The sequence below is a fragment of the Rana temporaria genome, chromosome 9 (assembly GCF_905171775.1).
Source record: "Rana temporaria chromosome 9, aRanTem1.1, whole genome shotgun sequence".
Taxonomy (NCBI): domain Eukaryota; kingdom Metazoa; phylum Chordata; class Amphibia; order Anura; family Ranidae; genus Rana; species Rana temporaria.
Genome location: NC_053497.1, coordinates 105,866,105 through 105,884,608, shown reverse-complemented (window position 1 = coordinate 105,884,608; position 18,504 = coordinate 105,866,105). Strand labels below are relative to the sequence as shown.

The 18,504-nt window shown below is 46.6% G+C and overlaps 1 protein-coding gene across 11 annotated transcripts in view; it reads left to right on the top strand.

The window, feature by feature from the left end:
* The first annotated feature begins 10,517 nt into the window (after window positions 1-10,517).
* Window positions 10,518-18,504, top strand: part of BRD3 (bromodomain containing 3) — an 88,660-nt gene continuing 80,673 nt past the window's right edge. For 2 of the 11 annotated variants that reach the window (XM_040324079.1, XM_040324076.1), the window contains exon 1: window positions 10,544-10,700. The gene's annotated coding sequence lies outside the window, so the exon portion shown is untranslated. Of the gene's footprint in view, window positions 10,701-18,504 lie in introns of all 11 variants that reach the window. The other 9 variants (XM_040324075.1, XM_040324083.1, XM_040324082.1 and 6 more) reach the window with 9 other exon arrangements.

The following is an 18,504-nucleotide window of genomic DNA, read 5'->3' as shown; positions in this document are numbered from 1 at the left end:
CTTCCATTGTCAAGGAAGCATGAATCAGACGTACAAAACAGATAAATGAATAAGAAGATTTTATTGGAAACCAAACAGCAAGGTCAAAGTCCACACAGACGATCGAAACAGCCAGAAGAGTCGTCCAACAGTGCCAGGGTCGATAGCCAGGGATGAGAGTCAGCCAAGCCGGAGTCTGTAGCCAGAGACGAGGTGAAACGAAGCCGGGGATCAGGAACAGGAAGGAACGTCCGAGGCCGGGTCGGAAACCAGGATCAGGCAGCACGATCAGAGAAGAGGTGTGAGACGAAAGACCCAAGCGAGGAAATGCTGCAGCTGCCGTCATATATAATATATATATATATATATATATATATATATATATATATATATATATATATATATATATATATACTGAGCATACAGCTCCTCCCAGTGGAAAGGAGGAGCCGCAGGGTGTGACAGGTTACAAGAACCCCAGGAAGCAAGATGGCTGCTCGCACAGGTCAGTAATGAGGAGCCTGCAAAGAGGTAAGACCATGACAGTACCTCCCCCTCAAGGGCCCCTCCTCCGCAGCGCAAAATACGGCTTCTGAGGAAAGCGCGTGTGGAAGGCTTGGAGGAGGACAGGAGCATGGACATCTGCGGAGGGAACCCAGGAACGTTCCTCTGGACCATACCCATGCCAGTGGACCAAGAACTGCAACCGGCCACGGACCAAGCGTGAGTCCAGGATATCGCTCACCTTGTATTCTTCATGATCGCCCACCTGGACAGGACGAGGCAGAGGAACCGAGGAGGTGAACCGATTGCATATTAGGCCCCGTACACACGACCGAACATGTTTGCTGAAACTGGTCCGCGGACCAGTTTCAGCAGACATGTTCGGTCGTCTGTACAGCCGAGCGGACAGGATTCCAGCGTACATTTGCCCGCCAGACCGTTTGAGCGGGCAAATGTTTCTAAACTTGCTTAGAAACATGCCCGCTGGAATCCTGTCCGTCGGACATGTTCGGTCGTCTGTACAGACTTACCGTACATGTCCGAGCGGCCGCCATCCCTTGCATGCGTCGAATGACTTCGACGCATGCGTGGAAGCATTGAACTGCCAGGGCCTCGTCGCCGCGTATCGTGTACGCGCGGATTTCTGTATGATGGTGTGTACAGCCATCATACAGAAATCTCCAGGCGGGCATGTACGCTGAAAACGGTCCGGCGGACCGTTTTCATCGTACATGTTTGCCCGTCTGTACGAGGCCTTAGTGGTTTCAACAGGGAAACGTGAAACACATTGGAGACCCGCATACCAGGTGGAAGCGCGAGAGCATAGGCAACTGGGTTCACCCTGCGGAGCACACGGAAGGGACCAACAAAGCGAGGAGCCAGCTTAGGAGTGGGTGCTCGGAGGTTGAGATTGCGAGTGGACAGCCATACACGATCTCCGACCTGGTAGGAAGGAGCAGGCAACATTCTGCGATCAGCCTGGAGCTTCTGGCGCTGCGCAGAGACCCTAAGGGACCTCTGAATCTGTACCGATGAAGCACGTAGGGCAGAAAGGTGGTTCTCCACAGCCGGAACATCTTGGGGAGAGAATGACTCCGGTAATACCGCAGGTTGGAACCCATAATTGGCCATGAAGGGAGACATCCCAGAGTTAACCGCCGTGTTCCTGGCAAACTCAGCCCATGGCAGAAGGTCAACCCAATCGTCCTGATGATCGGAGACATGGCAACAAAGAAACTGCTCCAGGGCTTGATTGGATCGCTCTGCGGCCCCATTGGACTGAGGGTGGTAAGCCGAAGAGAAGGAGAGTCGAATACCCAACTGAGAGCAAAAAGCACGCCAGAACCTGGACACAAACTGACTCCCTCGATCCGAAACTATCTCTTTAGGCAAACCGTGCAACCGGAAGACCTCCCTGGCGAAAACCGTGGCCAACTCCTGTGCAGTGGGTAACTTCTCGAATGGAACACAGTGGCACATTTTGGAGAACCGATCCACAATCATGAGAATGACCGTATGGCCTCGGGACACGGGAAGGTCCACAATGAAGTCCATCCCCAGGTGTGACCATGGGCGCTCCCCATTGGTAATGGGTTGTAGAAGTCCCCACGGAAGATGCCGAGGGGATTTATTCTTGGCACAAACAGAGCATGCCGCTACATATGCGGCAATGTCGGACCATAGAGAAGGCCACCAGAACAAGCGTGAGACAGCCCAGGACAGCTGATTCTTTCCAGGATGCCCCGCGGTCTTGGAGTTATGGTAGGTTCGCAACAGCCGGGTACGCAACTCCTCAGGCACGAAGCACCTACCTTTGGGTCTCCCAGAGGGAGCACCAGATTGGGCCGCCAGAATCTGCTCTCCAAGGGGAGAGGTCAAGCCAGTGCGGATGGCGGCCAGGATCTGATTTGGAGGTATGACCGAAGTCGGTATCGAATCCTCTTTGGACAGCTCGGAGTATTGACGTGATAAGGCATCCGCCCTGACGTTCTTGGAACCGGGTAAGTAGGAGACCACGTAATTAAAGCGTGACAGGAACAGAGCCCATCTGGCCTGACGGGGTGTCAATCTCTTGGCCTCCGAAAGGTACGTCAGATTCTTGTGGTCCGTCAGGATGAGAACCGGGACCACAGAACCCTCGAGCAAGTGCCTCCATTCTTTGAGAGCCTGCACGATAGCGAACAGCTCTCTGTCACCAATCTGGTAGTTGCATTCCGCGGGAGACAGTTTCCTGGAGTAGAACCCACAAGGAAGCAAAGGTCCCTCTGGTGTCCGACGCTGAGACAGAAGGGCGCCTACTCCCGTCTCAGACGCATCCACCTCAAGGACGAAGGGCAACCCAGGATTGGGATGAGACAGTATAGGAGCCGAAGCAAAGGCTGATTTTAGAGCCTCAAAAGCCAGGATGGCCTCGGCCGGCCAATCATGGGAATTACTGCCCTTCCTAGTCAGATCCGTGAGAGGCTTGGCCAGCATGGAGAAGTGCCTGATGAACTTCCGATAATAATTGGCGAAGCCCAAAAAGCGCTGCAGGGAACGAAGTGGGCTGTGGCCACTGTAGGACTGCCGAAACCTCAGGGTCCATGGAGAACCCCTCTGCGGAAATGATGTAACCTAAGAAGGTTACCTGGGACCGGTGAAATTCGCATTTCTCAAGCTTACAGAAAAGCTTGTTCTCTCGTAACCGTTGCAACACTCGCTTGACGTCCAGAATGTGGACCTCCATGGATTCAGAGTATACCAAGATGTCATCCAAGTAGACCACTATACACTGCTGCAACAGGTCACGAAAAACATCATTGATAAATTCCTAATAGACTGCGGACGCATTGCACAACCCAAAGGGCATAACCAGGGATTCGTAATGACCTGTCCTGGTGTTGAACGCGGTCATCCACTCATCACCCTCCCTGATCCTTACAAGGTTATACGCAGCCCTCAGGTCGAGTTTGGTAAAGACCGTTGCCCCCTTGAGACGGTCGAACAACTCGGAAATCAACGGAATCGGGTATGCATTTTTAATCGCAATGCGATTTAGGCCCCTATAGTCAATGCAAGGCCTCAATTCTCCGCCCTTCTTCTTTACAAAGAAAAATCCAGCCGCCGCTGGGGAAGAGGATTTGCGAATGTGCCCCCGGGAAAGCGCTTCCCTCACGTACTCCTCCATAGCTTCATTCTCAGCAACTGACAGTGGATATACCCTGCCACGAGGAGGAATGGCACCAGGTTGTAAATCTATGGCACAATCGTATGGGCAGTGCGGAGGCAGGGCACCAGCACGCACCTTATCGAATACATCCAGGTACTCCCTGTATTCAGAGGGCAACACGGAGTCCGAGGAGGCACACAACACCTTGACGGGCCCATGGATGCAACTGGCCCCACACTGTGGGGACCACGAGAGGATCTCAGCCGATCTCCAATTGAAAGTCGGATTATGCCTCTGGAGCCAGGGGTACCCCAAGACCACCGAGTAGTGAGGAGACAAAATGACCTGAAGACAGACCGATTCCCTGTGAACGGCCCCAATGGCTATCTCCACTGGAAGGGTCTCATGAGTCACCTGCGGCGGCCGAAGGGGTCTGCCGTCAATCGCCTCAAGAACCAGCGGAGAAACTCGAGCCTGCAGAGGAATGGAGACCACCCGCACCAGAATCCACCAACACCTGGGCCGCCACCGAGCCCCCGGACCGGGAGAGGACAACGGTGAGCAGTGGTTTATCAGCACGGAAAACCGGGGACGAAGAAACTCCACCCAAGATCTGTCCCCGACAGGATCTCAGGTGCGAGCGTTTCCCGGACGGTTCGGACATGACAACCGAAAATGCCCACTGAGGCCGCAGTACATGCAACGACCCTCACGTCTCCGAAGTGCCCTCTCCCCCTCAGACAGGCGAGCAAACCCCAGCTGCATGGGCTCACCCCCAGGCACGTCAACCCCAGGAGGCGTGGGAGGAGAGGGAGGCACGGTTGGGACAGCAAACGTAGGCGCCAATCTGTAGGAAGGCCTCCGCAGGCTCTCCTTAAAGGAAGGTCTCTCCCTGAGTCTGGTGTCAATCAATATCAGGAAAGAAATGAGAGCCTCGAGCTCCATGGGTAGGTCTTTAGCCGCAGTCTCATCTTTCAAGGTGTCAGAGAGACCATGGGAGCCACCAGAGCCTCATTATTCCAGCCCACCTCTGCTGCCAGGGCTACGAAACTTAATGGCGTATTCGGGTACCGATTGTGAACCCTGTCTGATGGACATGAGGAGCTTCGCAGCAGAGGCAGAGCGAGCCGGCACATCGAAAGCCCTCCGAAGAGAAGCAACAAAACCAGAAAGCTCGGCAACCACCGGATTGTTGTTCTCCCATAAAGCACTCGCCCAGGCCAAGGCCTTGTCCGAGAGCAGCGAGATCAGGAAGCCCACCTTCGATCTCTCAGTGGGAAAAGCATGTGGCAGCAACTCAAAATAAATGCCCACTTGGTTAAGGAAGCCTCGGCACTGAGTTGGCTCGCCCCCAAAGCGCTGTGGGAGAGGGGCAGAACCGGTCATACCCCGAGACACCGCAGGCGCAACAACGGGTGCCGGGGTAGACACAGGCGCAACAACCGGAGCGGCAGAGGGAGCGGTAACAGGAGCGACAACCGGCCTATCAGCAGCAGAAGCGAGATGAGCAGTGCGTGCAAGCAGGGTTTGCAACGCCTGAGCGAACTGACCCAGCAGGTGATCCTGCTGATCAAGTCTAGCGGCCAGCATGGGTAGTGAGGATGGCCCTGTACCGTCAGGATTCATGGCTTGGGCCTAATGTCAAGGAAGCATGAATCAGACGTACAAAACAGATAAATGAATAAGAAGATTTTATTGGAAACCAAACAGCAAGGTCAAAGTCCACACAGACGATCGAAACAGCCAGAAGAGTCGTCCAACAGTGCCAGGGTCGATAGCCAGGGATGAGAGTCAGCCAAGCCGGAGTCTGTAGCCAGAGACGGGGTGAAACGAAGTTGGGGATCAGGAACCGGAAGGAACGTCCAAAGCCGGGTCGGAAACCAGGATCAGGCAGCACGATCACAGAAGAGGTGTGAGACGAAAGGCCCAAGCGAGGAAATGCTGCAGCTGCCGTCATATATATATATGCTGAGCATCCAGCTCCTCCCAGTGGAAAGGAGGAGCCGCAGGGTGTGACAGGTTACAAGAACCCCAGGAAGCAAGATGGCTGCTCGCACAGGTCAGTGATGAGGAGCCTGCAAAGAGGTAAGACCATGACATCCATAGCATAATAGTAATGTATTCTTATTTAAAATAGTAGGATAAAAAACGGCCGATTGGACTCTTACATTAAAAAGTGCCTTGACCCGGCACCGAGGCTGCTCGCTTGTCAAAAGTCTTTGCGCTCCGTTCACCACCCCCCGTGGCAGCGTGCGTTCCACTCGGTCAGCAATACAACACCCAGATGTCCGGGATTGGCGTCAGGTAACACGTGACCAGGTCTGCCGCCGACGTACGTTTCGTATGAACGTCTTCAGGGCGCGTACCTGGTCATTAGAGGATCACGGTACTTGTAGTTGTATGTGTACGTCCCTTGCCAATCAAATGGAGGAAATCATAACGTTTGCAATGCAGCCTCGTTACTGGTCAGCATCACAACAGGATTACTCAACATTTACCTTAAAATGGATAAGTTTAAAACATACCTAAACCTTACAATTAATTAGTTCATACCAACAAAGACATTAGATAAGTTATTATCTAAGAGTCCCTTACGTTTTATAATCAGAATGGCTAACATCCCTGATCATATCTGTACCTATCCAATTTATACTGTCGGCTCTGTATAGGCCGCTAATATTAGGGAGGTACTGTATATAGTGATGCATAGTGTCCCTATATTTCAACTAGTAGGGAATAAGTATAGCATATTGCTGGCTATTTGTACTTGTGTATCCCACCAATCATTGCTAATTGCAGGAAACTGATTACCAAAGTTTGCATTCTTTAATCTTATTCCATATTCCCTATCATGATTGTGCCTTGACATACAATAGTTGTATTTTCCTTATGACTTACGCCCCCTGTCATTTTTAAAGAAAAAATAAACTAAAATGTCAGACATAGATTGTTGGATATAAGTTGCTCTCGTTATAGATGACTCACATTCGGATACTAATAATAGTATCTAGTCACTAGACAGAAAGCAATTGATATCCAACTCGATGTTCATACCCAACGGCTGCATGGTTCGCAGTTGGTATAACATTTGGTTTAATTTTGAGAAATGCTTCTAGTCATGTGTGTCCCTCTCCAATGTTTTCATTGAAGAAGATTGGAATCCATACAAATATTGGGACTTTTATCAGTTTACACTGATTAAATTGTGGTGTTATTTGGAAATTGGACTCATTAACAATTTTTCTTATATACCAACTTATCTATTTATGCATTTTATTATTTGTATTTGGTTATCAAATAGTGTCATATACACATTCAGCACTTATTAGCACCCTCTTTTTTTCACAACTATTCCTATTAAGTATCACTTGATTTGCAGAGGAGCAGCTTAAATGATATATTTAGTTTATTTTAATGTAATATCTATATAATTATATTATTATATTGCACCTTGTTCCGAGCAATTTGGCGCGGAATTTGCATCTATCTACTCTTCACTAGTGTACCTTGGATTTGCCACTTTGGGCTCTAAATTTACTGGTAGAGTAGTAAGATTCACAGGAAAAAAAAGCACCTAGGCTGGCAGCAACTGTATCAAACGCTACCAAAAAAAACTGTTAGGGATCAGGCCTGACTCTGCGAACGCTGCTGTTATGTGTTTAGTAAGTGACAGTAATCGATAGATACTGCACTTGGGTGGGCTGGGCGGAGGGGCAAAACGCAGGTGCTAGCAGGTATCTGGGCTGATCCCGCTAACACTGCGTTTTTGGGAACCCTAAACTGCTGGGGACACTAGTATAGATCTGATCAGATGTTGATCTGTTCAGATACTATACCACTAAGGGGGGTGTATGCTGGGTGCGTAAGTGTTATCGCTACTGGCACTAATCTGACGCTGCCTGGGGCGACGCAGACCCTAACTGACCCTAAAGCCTAACTGATATCGCCCTGACGCTATAAAAAACAACCTAACTAACCAGCGTTACCCGTAACACTTATACAGTGATCACTGGTGAAAGGGTTAACTAGGGGGCAATCAGGGGGTTAAAACCTTTATTAGGTAATATATGGGGGTACCCGATGCTATAAAAACCTTACGGTGAACCCAAATAACTAACAGGCTAACTAGCGTCACCCACGACACTAATACGGCGATCAGAAAAAAGCGCTTAGTGACACTGCTGACAGGGGGTGTGTCACAAACTACGGTTAACGAAAGTGAACCACAACTGCGGTTCGGGAAAGATTTCAATGCAGCTCTCTATGCTATGTGAAATTTCAGTACTGGACCCCAGGCGTCACTCCAGAGAAAAGGAGTTTGGGGGTTCACTTCATCATCTCTCTCACATATAGGAATGCGTTGAGCTACTAAGGGTGGAGGTATTACAACATGCCTCTAACCCCTAGCGTTGAAAGATTACAATAAACGTGAATGAGCACAACTACATTAAGGATTTCAATGCACTACTGTAAAGTGATTATCAGTACCAGACCCCAGGCGTCACTCTAATCAGAGAAATAAGAGTTTGGGGGTTCTCTACATCTTATCACTCACATAGAGGAATGCATTGAGCTACTAAGGGAGAGGGTATAACATACCTTCAAGCCTTAGCCAAAAAAGGTTAAGCGAACACAGGCCCATATACTTTTAGCAACAAATGTCAAGCACGTAGCATATGAGAACACTGTATGCGGTTAGCATATACGTTAGAGAGGCAACTATAGCTCAGATGGTTTCAGAGTGTATGTCCCTTTAAGATATTACACAGCTGGAAGCACACTAAGTATCCCAAGCAGTACTATGGTATAAAGCAACATATAAACCGGGTAATTCTAAAGCAGAAAATGCAATGTAGTAATGGTACTTATCCGTTTGCAGAGGACGGGAGTACTTCAATGAGTAAGGTAGTGTGGCAGCAATGAATTATAGTCCTGAAGGAACTTCTGCTGCAAGATCTTTTAGGGTGTCCCCAGTAGGGATGAGCTTCGTGTTCGAGTCGAACTCACGTTCGACAGTTCGTCAAAATACGAACGTTACGGGCCGTTCGCGCCAAATTCGAGTGGCGTGTCACGGCCCATAATTCACTGCGGCATCGCAGTGCATTGCTGGCTGATGATTGGCCAAGCATGCACTATGACCCGCATGCAAATACTTTCACATGGTGTACTGTCTGTGTCCTCTGCAGTGTGCACCTAAATCTACATGGTGTGTGTACTGTCTGTGGCCTCTGCAGTGTGCACCTAAAGCTACGTGGTGTGTGTACTGTCTGTGTCCTCTGCAGGGTGCACCTAAATCTACATGGTGTGTGTACTGTCTGTGGCCTCTGCAGTGTGCACCTAAAGCTACGTGGTGTGTGTACTATCTGTGTCCTCTGCAGTGTGCACCTAAAGCTATGTGGTGTATGTACTGTCTGTTTCTGTTGGGACAGAAAGTGAGGTGCAATCTTCTGAACAGATGCACACAGGGGGGGGGGGGGACAAGCGGATGTACTTTTGCACTTGACGGGCGCATGTCTGGGCGTATTTAAGCCCTGGGCGTATCTTAGGGGCTACGCCGGGCCGAGTTGTGAGCATGCACAGAGGGGTGTGGGACAGACGTCAACGTCAGGGCGCATGCGCCGTTCGTTCGGCCCTTCATTTGCATGGGGTCATAGTTCATTTAAATGGAACACGCCCACTTCCTTCCTACTTTGAATTACGCCGGCTTACGCCTACGAAATTACGTTGCGCCGGTGCAACGTTGGAAGAAAATGCTCTGAGGATACGGTGCTTGCCTCTCTGAGTTAAGCCGGCATAGCGGAAATGAGATGCGCTACGCCGGCCTATATATGCGCCGATGTACGCGGATCTGGCCCTCTGTGTCTATGGATGCAGAGTGTATGAGAAGGGAGCGCACTGCGCAAGGTAACCCCCTCGGAAGAATGCTTCCCAAGCGGGTTAGTTATTGCGGGGAGGAGCAGAGAGAGCCGCCATGGCACCCCAGAAGAGGACAATTGGGGGCCACTCTGTGCAAAACTAACTGCAGAGGTAAGTATAACATGTTTGTTTTTTTTAATTAACCTTTACAGCCCCTTTAAGCTTTCCCGGGGGGAATTACATCCATGCCTCAAATGCCTGTGGGCGCCCTGGTTTCTGTTCCAGCTGGTACTAACCTTCCAAGCCCCCATCACTCCAGCAGGTTTGCATAGCCACCGCCCCAACCTTGTTCAGGTCAGGATGATAGCACAGAGCCCCCACTGGATCACTGATAAGAACAGATACTACATTTGATTTTATCCAAAAGGCCGAGAACTCCCACCTCACAATTTACAGGGCTTGAAGGATCTTCTAATGATAGCTTGGTGCCGGAGATCACAGCATACCCTCAGAGGTGTAGTGGAGTCCATGCCTGGTCGGGTTATGGTAGGTGGTGATTATGTTATGGCTGATCAGTATACATTCTTTTTCATGTCATTTCTTATTGTTTTGTAGGTCCGTGTATTATTATTATTATTGAGTGTAATTGTGCTGTGTGTAGAAATGTATATGTTGTAGATTAGATTCCCTGAACAGGGGTGACAATGCTCTCTACTCAGTGTAGAATGGAGGGAAGTGTCATCATGTAGGAGGGAAGGGGGAGGAGGAGGGGGGTCCTGGTTCCTCCCCTCTCCTAGGCTGATCTGCCCCTCCCCAATACTTCCAGGGGCCACACAATGCAGTAGGGCCCCCTATAGAGGAGTAAGATTTGCCTGCAGGATGACAGGGACATCGTATCCCGCTAAATAACCTACTTACCTGCCCTGTGCCCTTCTCCCGGCCGCTCCATTATACAGGAGGGAAGAAGGGAGGGCGGCCACTGGTGCTGTCGGGATATGTAGTCTGCGCCGGTCGCTGTGCGCCTTCTCCTCCAATAGCGGCGGACTACAACTCCCGTCGGCCAGTGCGCGCGGGGCGCATGCGCGGTGCTCAGTCGGTGCTGCTCTATTCTGCTGGTGAGGCGCTGGAGGGACGGAACGGCGGGCGGGCGGCGGAGCCCCGGGGAAAGTAATCCATCGTGCTTACTCTTCACTGAACAGACCTCATTGTGTGTGTGAGTGCGAGGGCCCCGGGGGTGGGGAGGGGCAAAAAGAGGGGGGGCTCCACTACCCCCCCTCCCCGCCATGGTAGCGGCCGCTCCGGCCTTTGTGCAGCCAGAGATACAATGTAACAAAGCGGCCGCGACCAGGACTGGTACATTGTATCTCTGGAGGAGGGGGGAGGACCTGGCACTCTGGCCGCCTGGAGGAGAGGGGGGAGGGGAACATGGGTGCTTGTCTGCAGGTAATTACTGTTACAAGGGGGGGTGCTTTATCAAATGGGTGCTGACAGTGCTGGGGCTCTGTATTGGGTTGTGGAGCCCTTCTGCTGTATGTAGAACTTGTGTGTAATAATATTGTATCTAATAACATAGGCCCCTGCCTTGTGTAGATGGATGGAGGGTTGTAGATGATTTATACAATGTATTTTGTGGGATTGGGGGAGGGGGGGGGGTGTGGATGAGCCCCACATTCAGATGTGTTTACTAATATCGGCCCCAGTGGACTTCCTGTGACAGGTGGGTCTGTTGTTTACAAACACCGTCTCTGGAGTTGTTTTACTTTTTTTTTTTATTTTTTTTCAATCACTAGATTTTCTGGATTGTTTCAAAGTAATATTGCTCCTCAAGGACGCCATCCACAGGTCACCAGCAAAGTATCCCAGACATTATTAGAACCTGTTGCAAAGTGTTTGACTTTATAGTAGCGATCTGCTAATCCCTCCGCCAAGCAGAACCGTCCTTTCATCTTTTACCTTTCATTTGTTTCATACACAAGTGGGAATATCAGCGTTGTGTTAGCCGAATTCTCTTAGGCCGCCTATGTTAGGTGGAGACGCTTCAGGTTTTGTGTAACCGTGACTTTTCTGTATGTATAAATCTCCATCTCCTCCTTGAAGTGTTGCCTTTTTTTTCCCTGTTCCCTGTTCTCTGGTTGAGGTGGCAGAAAGTGATTATTGGGGATGTAAGCAGTCCCATATGTGTCAGTCTCGGGTGTGTATTGCACATGTGTTGCCCTCTCCTCTGTTGGGATGACCCCCTGTGTTTAGAAATGCCTTATTCTGACAGAGTCTAAACTTTTCTGAAAGTTGCACTTTTGTCTGCTGTTTCTGGAGGGAATTTGCGCAGGAAGGTTTGCAGTCGATGGTAATTGCCTGCATCAGTGTGTGTGGATGGTCAGCCCCCTTCACTGGCTGCCTCAGAAAACTGCTCCGGTTGGGAATTTCTGTGTGTCACTTTGAGCGCCTAGCAATCTGGTAGCTTTGACATTCTGACCTGTTTAGGCCCGACTCCTGTTTGGGTGTTCTGTTCCTTGATTCCTGAAACGCGACAGTCTCAAGTTGAAGAATCTCATTATTCTAAACAGACGCCTTCAAACTTTATTACTTGGTCACCTGTTGTGTTAAGCTCAAAAAAACTACACATGCTACTTTTTTGGGGCTCATGGAATTTTGTGAGTGTCTGAAATATATAGACGTATTTATGTAAATTTTTTTCAGGCACACCTGTTTACGTCTGTAGGGACCAAAACATGGGATTCTGCTCCTGTACACAAAAATAAGGCGTCTAAAATCGCTGGTCTATGCTGACGTCTGATATGAATGGGGGCTCATTTCATTCAAGGTTGCTGCTGCTAAAGGGCATATATTTAGGAATCAACTGGCTTGTAAGTTTTCTGTATTCAGACATTATTGCACATTGTCTTTGCATTGTATTGGCTTTGTGTAAATGTTTTTGGAAAGTTCTGCCACTGCTACATGTTATCCCATGTTCATTGCATAGCACAGCAAGGAGCTTTTTGTGATGCTGTCATTTTTAAAATTGGCAGAAATTCCCCCCTGGTCCTTGAGAGAAAGCACATTGGTTTCTTTTCTAAGTGTCTGAACGAATAGCTAGTCTCTACAGTTGATGGGAAAATGCCTTGGGTTCCCGGCCACTACATCCTGGCATTTTCTAGTGTCTGCAACATGATACTTTCGAGAGGAACTCTTCTAGGATCTTCAGTAATGTCCTTGTGGCAGGTTTGGAGATGAAGTAATTGCATTGTTCCTCAAAGGTTTTCAGATTTTTGCATCTAGTTTGCCTTGTAAAGTGCTCTGTTTTTAGTTTTAAAAAAATTCAACTGTTTGTATATTTATACTTTGCATCATATTTCAAAATAGGCTGGGCTGTTGTCTTATTAATGTTCCAGCACCAATGTATTATGCAGGGCTTTACAGCAGGCAGTGTAGAAGAAACAGTTTGGCTCATTTAAAGCTGTCTTGAAGAAGACTTTTCTATTTTCTACAACCAATATCTCCTTCAATATGAAAGTAGTATAACATGCAGACAGTGTTTGGAAACTCATTGATAAGCCCCAGTTTATCAAATCAGTGCACTTTCACTAAATGCTGTTATTTTGAACTTATAACCTCCGAAATTTGCGCCGGATATTATTGTGTTCAACCGCTTCATTTTGAGTAGGTGCCATAACGTGATTTAAAGTTATTGCTGAAACAGTTTGGTCTCATCTAATGTGTACAGTAGTTAATTCACATGTTACTGGCTTTGAATACAATGCTTGCGTATATGGTTATATCCTAGGCATTCAAAACATTCCCTTTTGGGATTGTATTATCAGTTTTTTTTGTTTTGTTTTTTGTCGTAAAGAGGCAGCAGGTGTCTTGACATATATAGGGTCACCTATTTGTAGGGTGGTTGATGGGTACCCTGGTCTTGTCAGAATTGGACTGGTTGTCATTTCTCTGCTGATGACTAGCTCCAAGATGGCCTGTCTCCTATAGACACTCAAAATGAATGGAATTGTAGAAACATGGAAACATTGAGTAGAATTTACTAAGACTGTAGCAGTTGTGCATGACAACCAGTCAGCTTCTAGCTTTCACTTTCATAGCTTATCTGAACATGCTGAAGTTAGAAGCGTATTGGTTACTATGCATAGCTGCTAAATTCTGTCTGCTTCAGTTTTAGTAAATTCCCACAGTGTTGTATGGAACCGATCTCCCTTCATCCATTGATATTACAGCATCACTCAAATGTTATTCCAAAGTTGGAATCGTGCAGATCTGAAAGCGGTTATCTCTCCTTAAAAAACACATCTGCACTTCTGTGTCTTTATTAAGTTATGGAAAAAGTTAAATTGTAAACAGTTGGGGTGTTTTGCTTTTAACTCTTTTACCAGATTTGACTGATGTCAGGTGGGGAGACAATTTTTTTCCACCAAGCAGTGAAGGTAATGGTGCAGAGCCTGATTTCCTAAACACCTCTCACAAGATTAAGGCTGGGTTCACACACTTGTACGACAAACGCTCCAACTTTGGGAGAGCATGACGTGTGAAAATCAATGTTTCTCTATGAGAGCCGTCTTAACTTGGCCGACACAAGTCAGCCCAACTTTGAAAAGGCTCCCTGCACTACTTTTGTCTGCTATACAAAGAAAAAGAGCTGCTGCTCCAGGTGTATGTTGAGAACCTGAGGTGGAATGTCTCCTAGAGTGCCAGCCCGCCTCCGTGGGAAACTTGTAAGAAAAGAAATGGCTGCACATCCAGGAATTCCGATTGCCTTTTATTGTTCAAAGTGATAACACCAAAGACACCAACACGAGGTCACGTAAATGCGTTTCACACATACATCTTGTGCTTAATCCGTTAATTACTAATAATTAAGTACAAGATGTATGTTGGTGTCTTTGGTATGTTGGTGTCTTTGGTGTTATCACTTTGAACAATAAAAGATGGATCCTGGATGTGCAGCCTATTCTTTTCTTACTACTTTTGTCTGACTTTGGTCCTACTTCAGCCCATTGAATATTATTAAAGTAGGATCCTTGTCCTAACCATGCGACTTGTGACATCCGACATGGTGATTATTGCAGCAGTAAAAGGAATTTATCTCATTGTTTTGATTGGTCAAAAGACAAGTCGTTTCAGGGGTTGTGGTCAGCGTGGAGATGAACTTCATATCTGGTGATCTTGCCCCCGCCTGGTGCGATTCTGGTCAAGGGTATTTGGTCTTCTGTCATCTCTTTTACATATCCCTCTGCAAGGATGCCAAATTGGCCTTTATTGCTCGATCCCAGGCCTCTTTTACCATCAGCAGAAGTTGGCCACCTAATTATCGCTGTGAAGCCGAGTTCCTCAAGATTTGGGGTCCGTGGTGGTCCTACGCTCTTCCCACTTTGCATCCGACCAGCCTAGGCCTCGCTAATTGACCTCCTCCACCCTCCTGACCTGGGGGTACCCTTTCCCTGTTCTGCATTTCTTCTTCCCCCTCTTTCTCTTCCTTCTCTTTCTTTCTCTTTCACACTTCTCCCATTTCACATTCGTTTTCATTTATGTCTTTCTAGTTTTGTTTGTATGACCCAGATTTTTAGTTTTTACTTTCCACATTTTGGTGGATTACTCCACGCCTTACCTTCTGAGCAATAATGCTCAGTTACCCTATGTTGGCCCTGGCCTAGGCCGGAGGGCTGTTGATGCTTGACAATTCTCATTACCGAATATGCTTTTAATGTGCACCATTCAGCGGTGCCATGTCATGCTTATTGTTTATATCCCCTGCGTGGGATTATTGCTGTTTCTACTTCTTGATAAAAAAGATTGTACCAGAAAAGACAAGTCAGACTATCTCAAAGTCGGAGCAAAATCTTATCTTGTTCATTCAAGTCAGATGGAAGTAGGACCGATGTAAGATAGATGTCGCAGGGCAAGGTGGGAGGCCAATCATACAACAGTTGTGTTGTAGCAGTGTGAACCCAGCCTGAAGTGAAACTGCCGCAATGGGCTGTTCAAGCTGGAAGGAAAAGTGGGGCTAAAACCTCTCTTGTTTTGTGTATTGGTTAAAAAGGGACTGAATCACTGATTTCAGTGTTTTTTTCTGATAATGTGTCTTGGCTACTCCTTTTATAGGTGATTGATGCTGTGTAATACAAAATTCTCGCTGGTGTGGTCACTTTGAGTAAATATTAACAGCCTCTATGCAGGCTGATTGTACACTGCTAAATAGTTTGCAATCTTGCCATAGATGTGAAGTGCATGTATAACATATGTATGCTACCCTGTGGTCTGGACTAATGCTGCACACAGAAGTGCTATCATGATAAAACTTTACTTTGCTGGAACATACACTTGCATTATTTTATCTGGACCCGCTGCAATGTCATTTACCTTGTAGAGCAAGATTTGTTTCTTGTTTGCCAGTCCGTTACATAATGGCTCAGGAGGGAATATGGAGCTTGATTAGCTACTTCTGTCACTTCTCTGGGGAGTGTGGATAAATGTTTATTATTATTCCTCTTTTGGGGAATAAGATCTTGCTTTTGTTTTCGTCTTTAATTAAACCTATGTTTTTTTTTTTTTTTGTCTCCAAACATGCCCACGTATTTATTTTCAAATTTTGAATCTTAAATACAAAGGTGTTTTTTTTTTTTTTTTTTTTTTTTACTTACACACACACACACACACACACACACACACACTCTTGAGCCTCCTAATAGATAAATATTTAGTTTTTTTCTAAAATTCATAGAAGTTTGTATTTTTTTTGTTTATTTATTAAAAATGTTATTCACTTAAACCATACACACAACAGACCGTTATCCTAACACATTGCTCTCATTAAAGAGGAAGTAACCCCTCTAAAAAAAAAAATAAACCCTGCAAGAGAAAGTCATAATGAGCTAGTATGCACAGCATACACCGGCAGATCCCTGCGCATACGCGGGAATACGTCATTAACACTGTAATGCCATTCACAAAACGTCACGCTCAGTGCGCCTACGCCGTTGTCTACTGCACGAATGCGCTGTAGACATCGGTGCATTTCTTATTGCAAATATCTCCTTAACCGTGTAGGTCAAGGAGATATTTCTTGCACCTGCAGGTAAGCCTTAATCTAGGCTTACCTGTAGGTGAAAGGGGGTGTTTACAACCACTTTAAAGGGTAACTCCACTTTTGAGGGGGGGGGGTGGCAAACAAAATTTAGCACGTGCAATTGCATCACAAGTCATATTGTATTTGAATGTTATCCAAATTAACCTTTTTAATCTGAAGTGCTCTAATTTTCTGTAAAAGGCAATGCAAGAAGGCAGCCTGGATGTGTTCTGTAATCAGATGATGTACAAAACACTCCCCAGAAATGTTGTTTCCTGCTTGTGTTATTGACTCACTGATTTTTCCAGAAGTATACACTAAGATACAAGTCAGATTTTGAGCATCCCCTGCAGCAAAATGTTGTTTTTGGTGAGGTTCTCCCACAGGGAAATCGCATCTAAAGGGGTACTGACTCTGCCACTTTCCTCATTAGAGGCTTGCAGGTGCAGCAGCTGATTGATAATTATAGAATCCTTTCCATACAGATTAATTTTACACATGGACAGACGGCTATTACTTCGGAATAACAAAAGGTAGAAATCTGGAACAAAGTTTGTTAGGATCCCTCATTGCTTTCCACAGTAAATCACCATCATGTAGTATGTTCCTAGTGAATTAATAAGCTGAACACTTGTTCCTTCCACTAATAATGCCTTTACTGTAAATGTGAAATGACACATTTCACAACTTTTTACAAGCAATTCTATGAGTGTTTTGGTGGGATTGACCATGAAGCTCTTGTACTTTGTCACTTTTACGTGTTCATAAAAGGTGTGCTTTAAGATGGTGAATTTTTTTATTTTATTTACTGCTTTTTTCAGTTTTCCCTGTTGACAATGCAGTTCTGGGTGTTTTTTAATATCTGGATTATGAATAAGTATCTAGTGAAATCCACTGTGTTTTGATTAATGTAGTACAACTGCTTTTAATACTGGTAATCCAGAATGAATGTGAAGGAAGGTTAAAGTTGAGTTCCACCCATAAATATAACATTACATCAGTAGTTTTTAAAAAAAAAAATGTCATTAGTCCTTTAAGAATTTTTTTTTTTTTTTTTTTTTTTTTAGATGCCTTCAAAGTGTTGTTGCTAGGCAGAATAGTTAATCTTCCCTCTTCCTGCACCTAGGTGCTTAAGCTTCACCGCACAGATTCCTGGGAATGTAGTGGGTGTAACTTTCCAGGAGTCTGTGCACTCCCCAGTCTCGAAGAATCATGTGACTTGGACAGTACAGGTGCTGAAACCTGATCTGAAAACTATTACATTGCTTGTGCAGCACTGAGCATGTGCGAGATCTGCAAGGCTGAAATCCAGGAAGTCATACAGTCTGGCTTCATGATGCCCACACTTAAGATGGCCCCAGTCAATTTCTATTTTATAAAGTGTCTAAATGCTGTAACAACCTAACAAAACGGACCTTAGTTTACAGACTAACTTTACTAGAATACATTAAGCTTGTGTATTAGAGGTATTTATATTTAAAAAGTGAAATTGTGGCCGGAACTCCGCTTTAAAGACAACCTATCCACATTTTTTAATCTAAAAGCTCTGTTACCTGTCTGTCTTCAGTATATGACGAGTTGAAGGGCCAAACAATACTTCAGTAGAATTCTTAAAGGTCAAATTCACCTCTAGTAACATGTTACACCCATATTTGGGGTGTAACATGTAACAAATGCAGCAGCCTGCACAATCCCCCCACTGTGATATGGGGGGGGGTGGATCCTCTCCCCACACCCGCTGTCATAATTTAAAAACAGTGTGGCTGTGCAGGGCTCTGCCCACACAGGGGCATCATTTATTCAGAGTTCTGGGAATTGTCAGTCAGTTAGCCAATTGGGGGAGAAAGGGGGCGAGGCCGGGTCAGGGCTCCATGTCTGAACTGACACACAGAGCTCCGATTCAGCTCAGGTGCCCCCCCATAGCAAGCTGCTGCTCTATGGGGGCTCT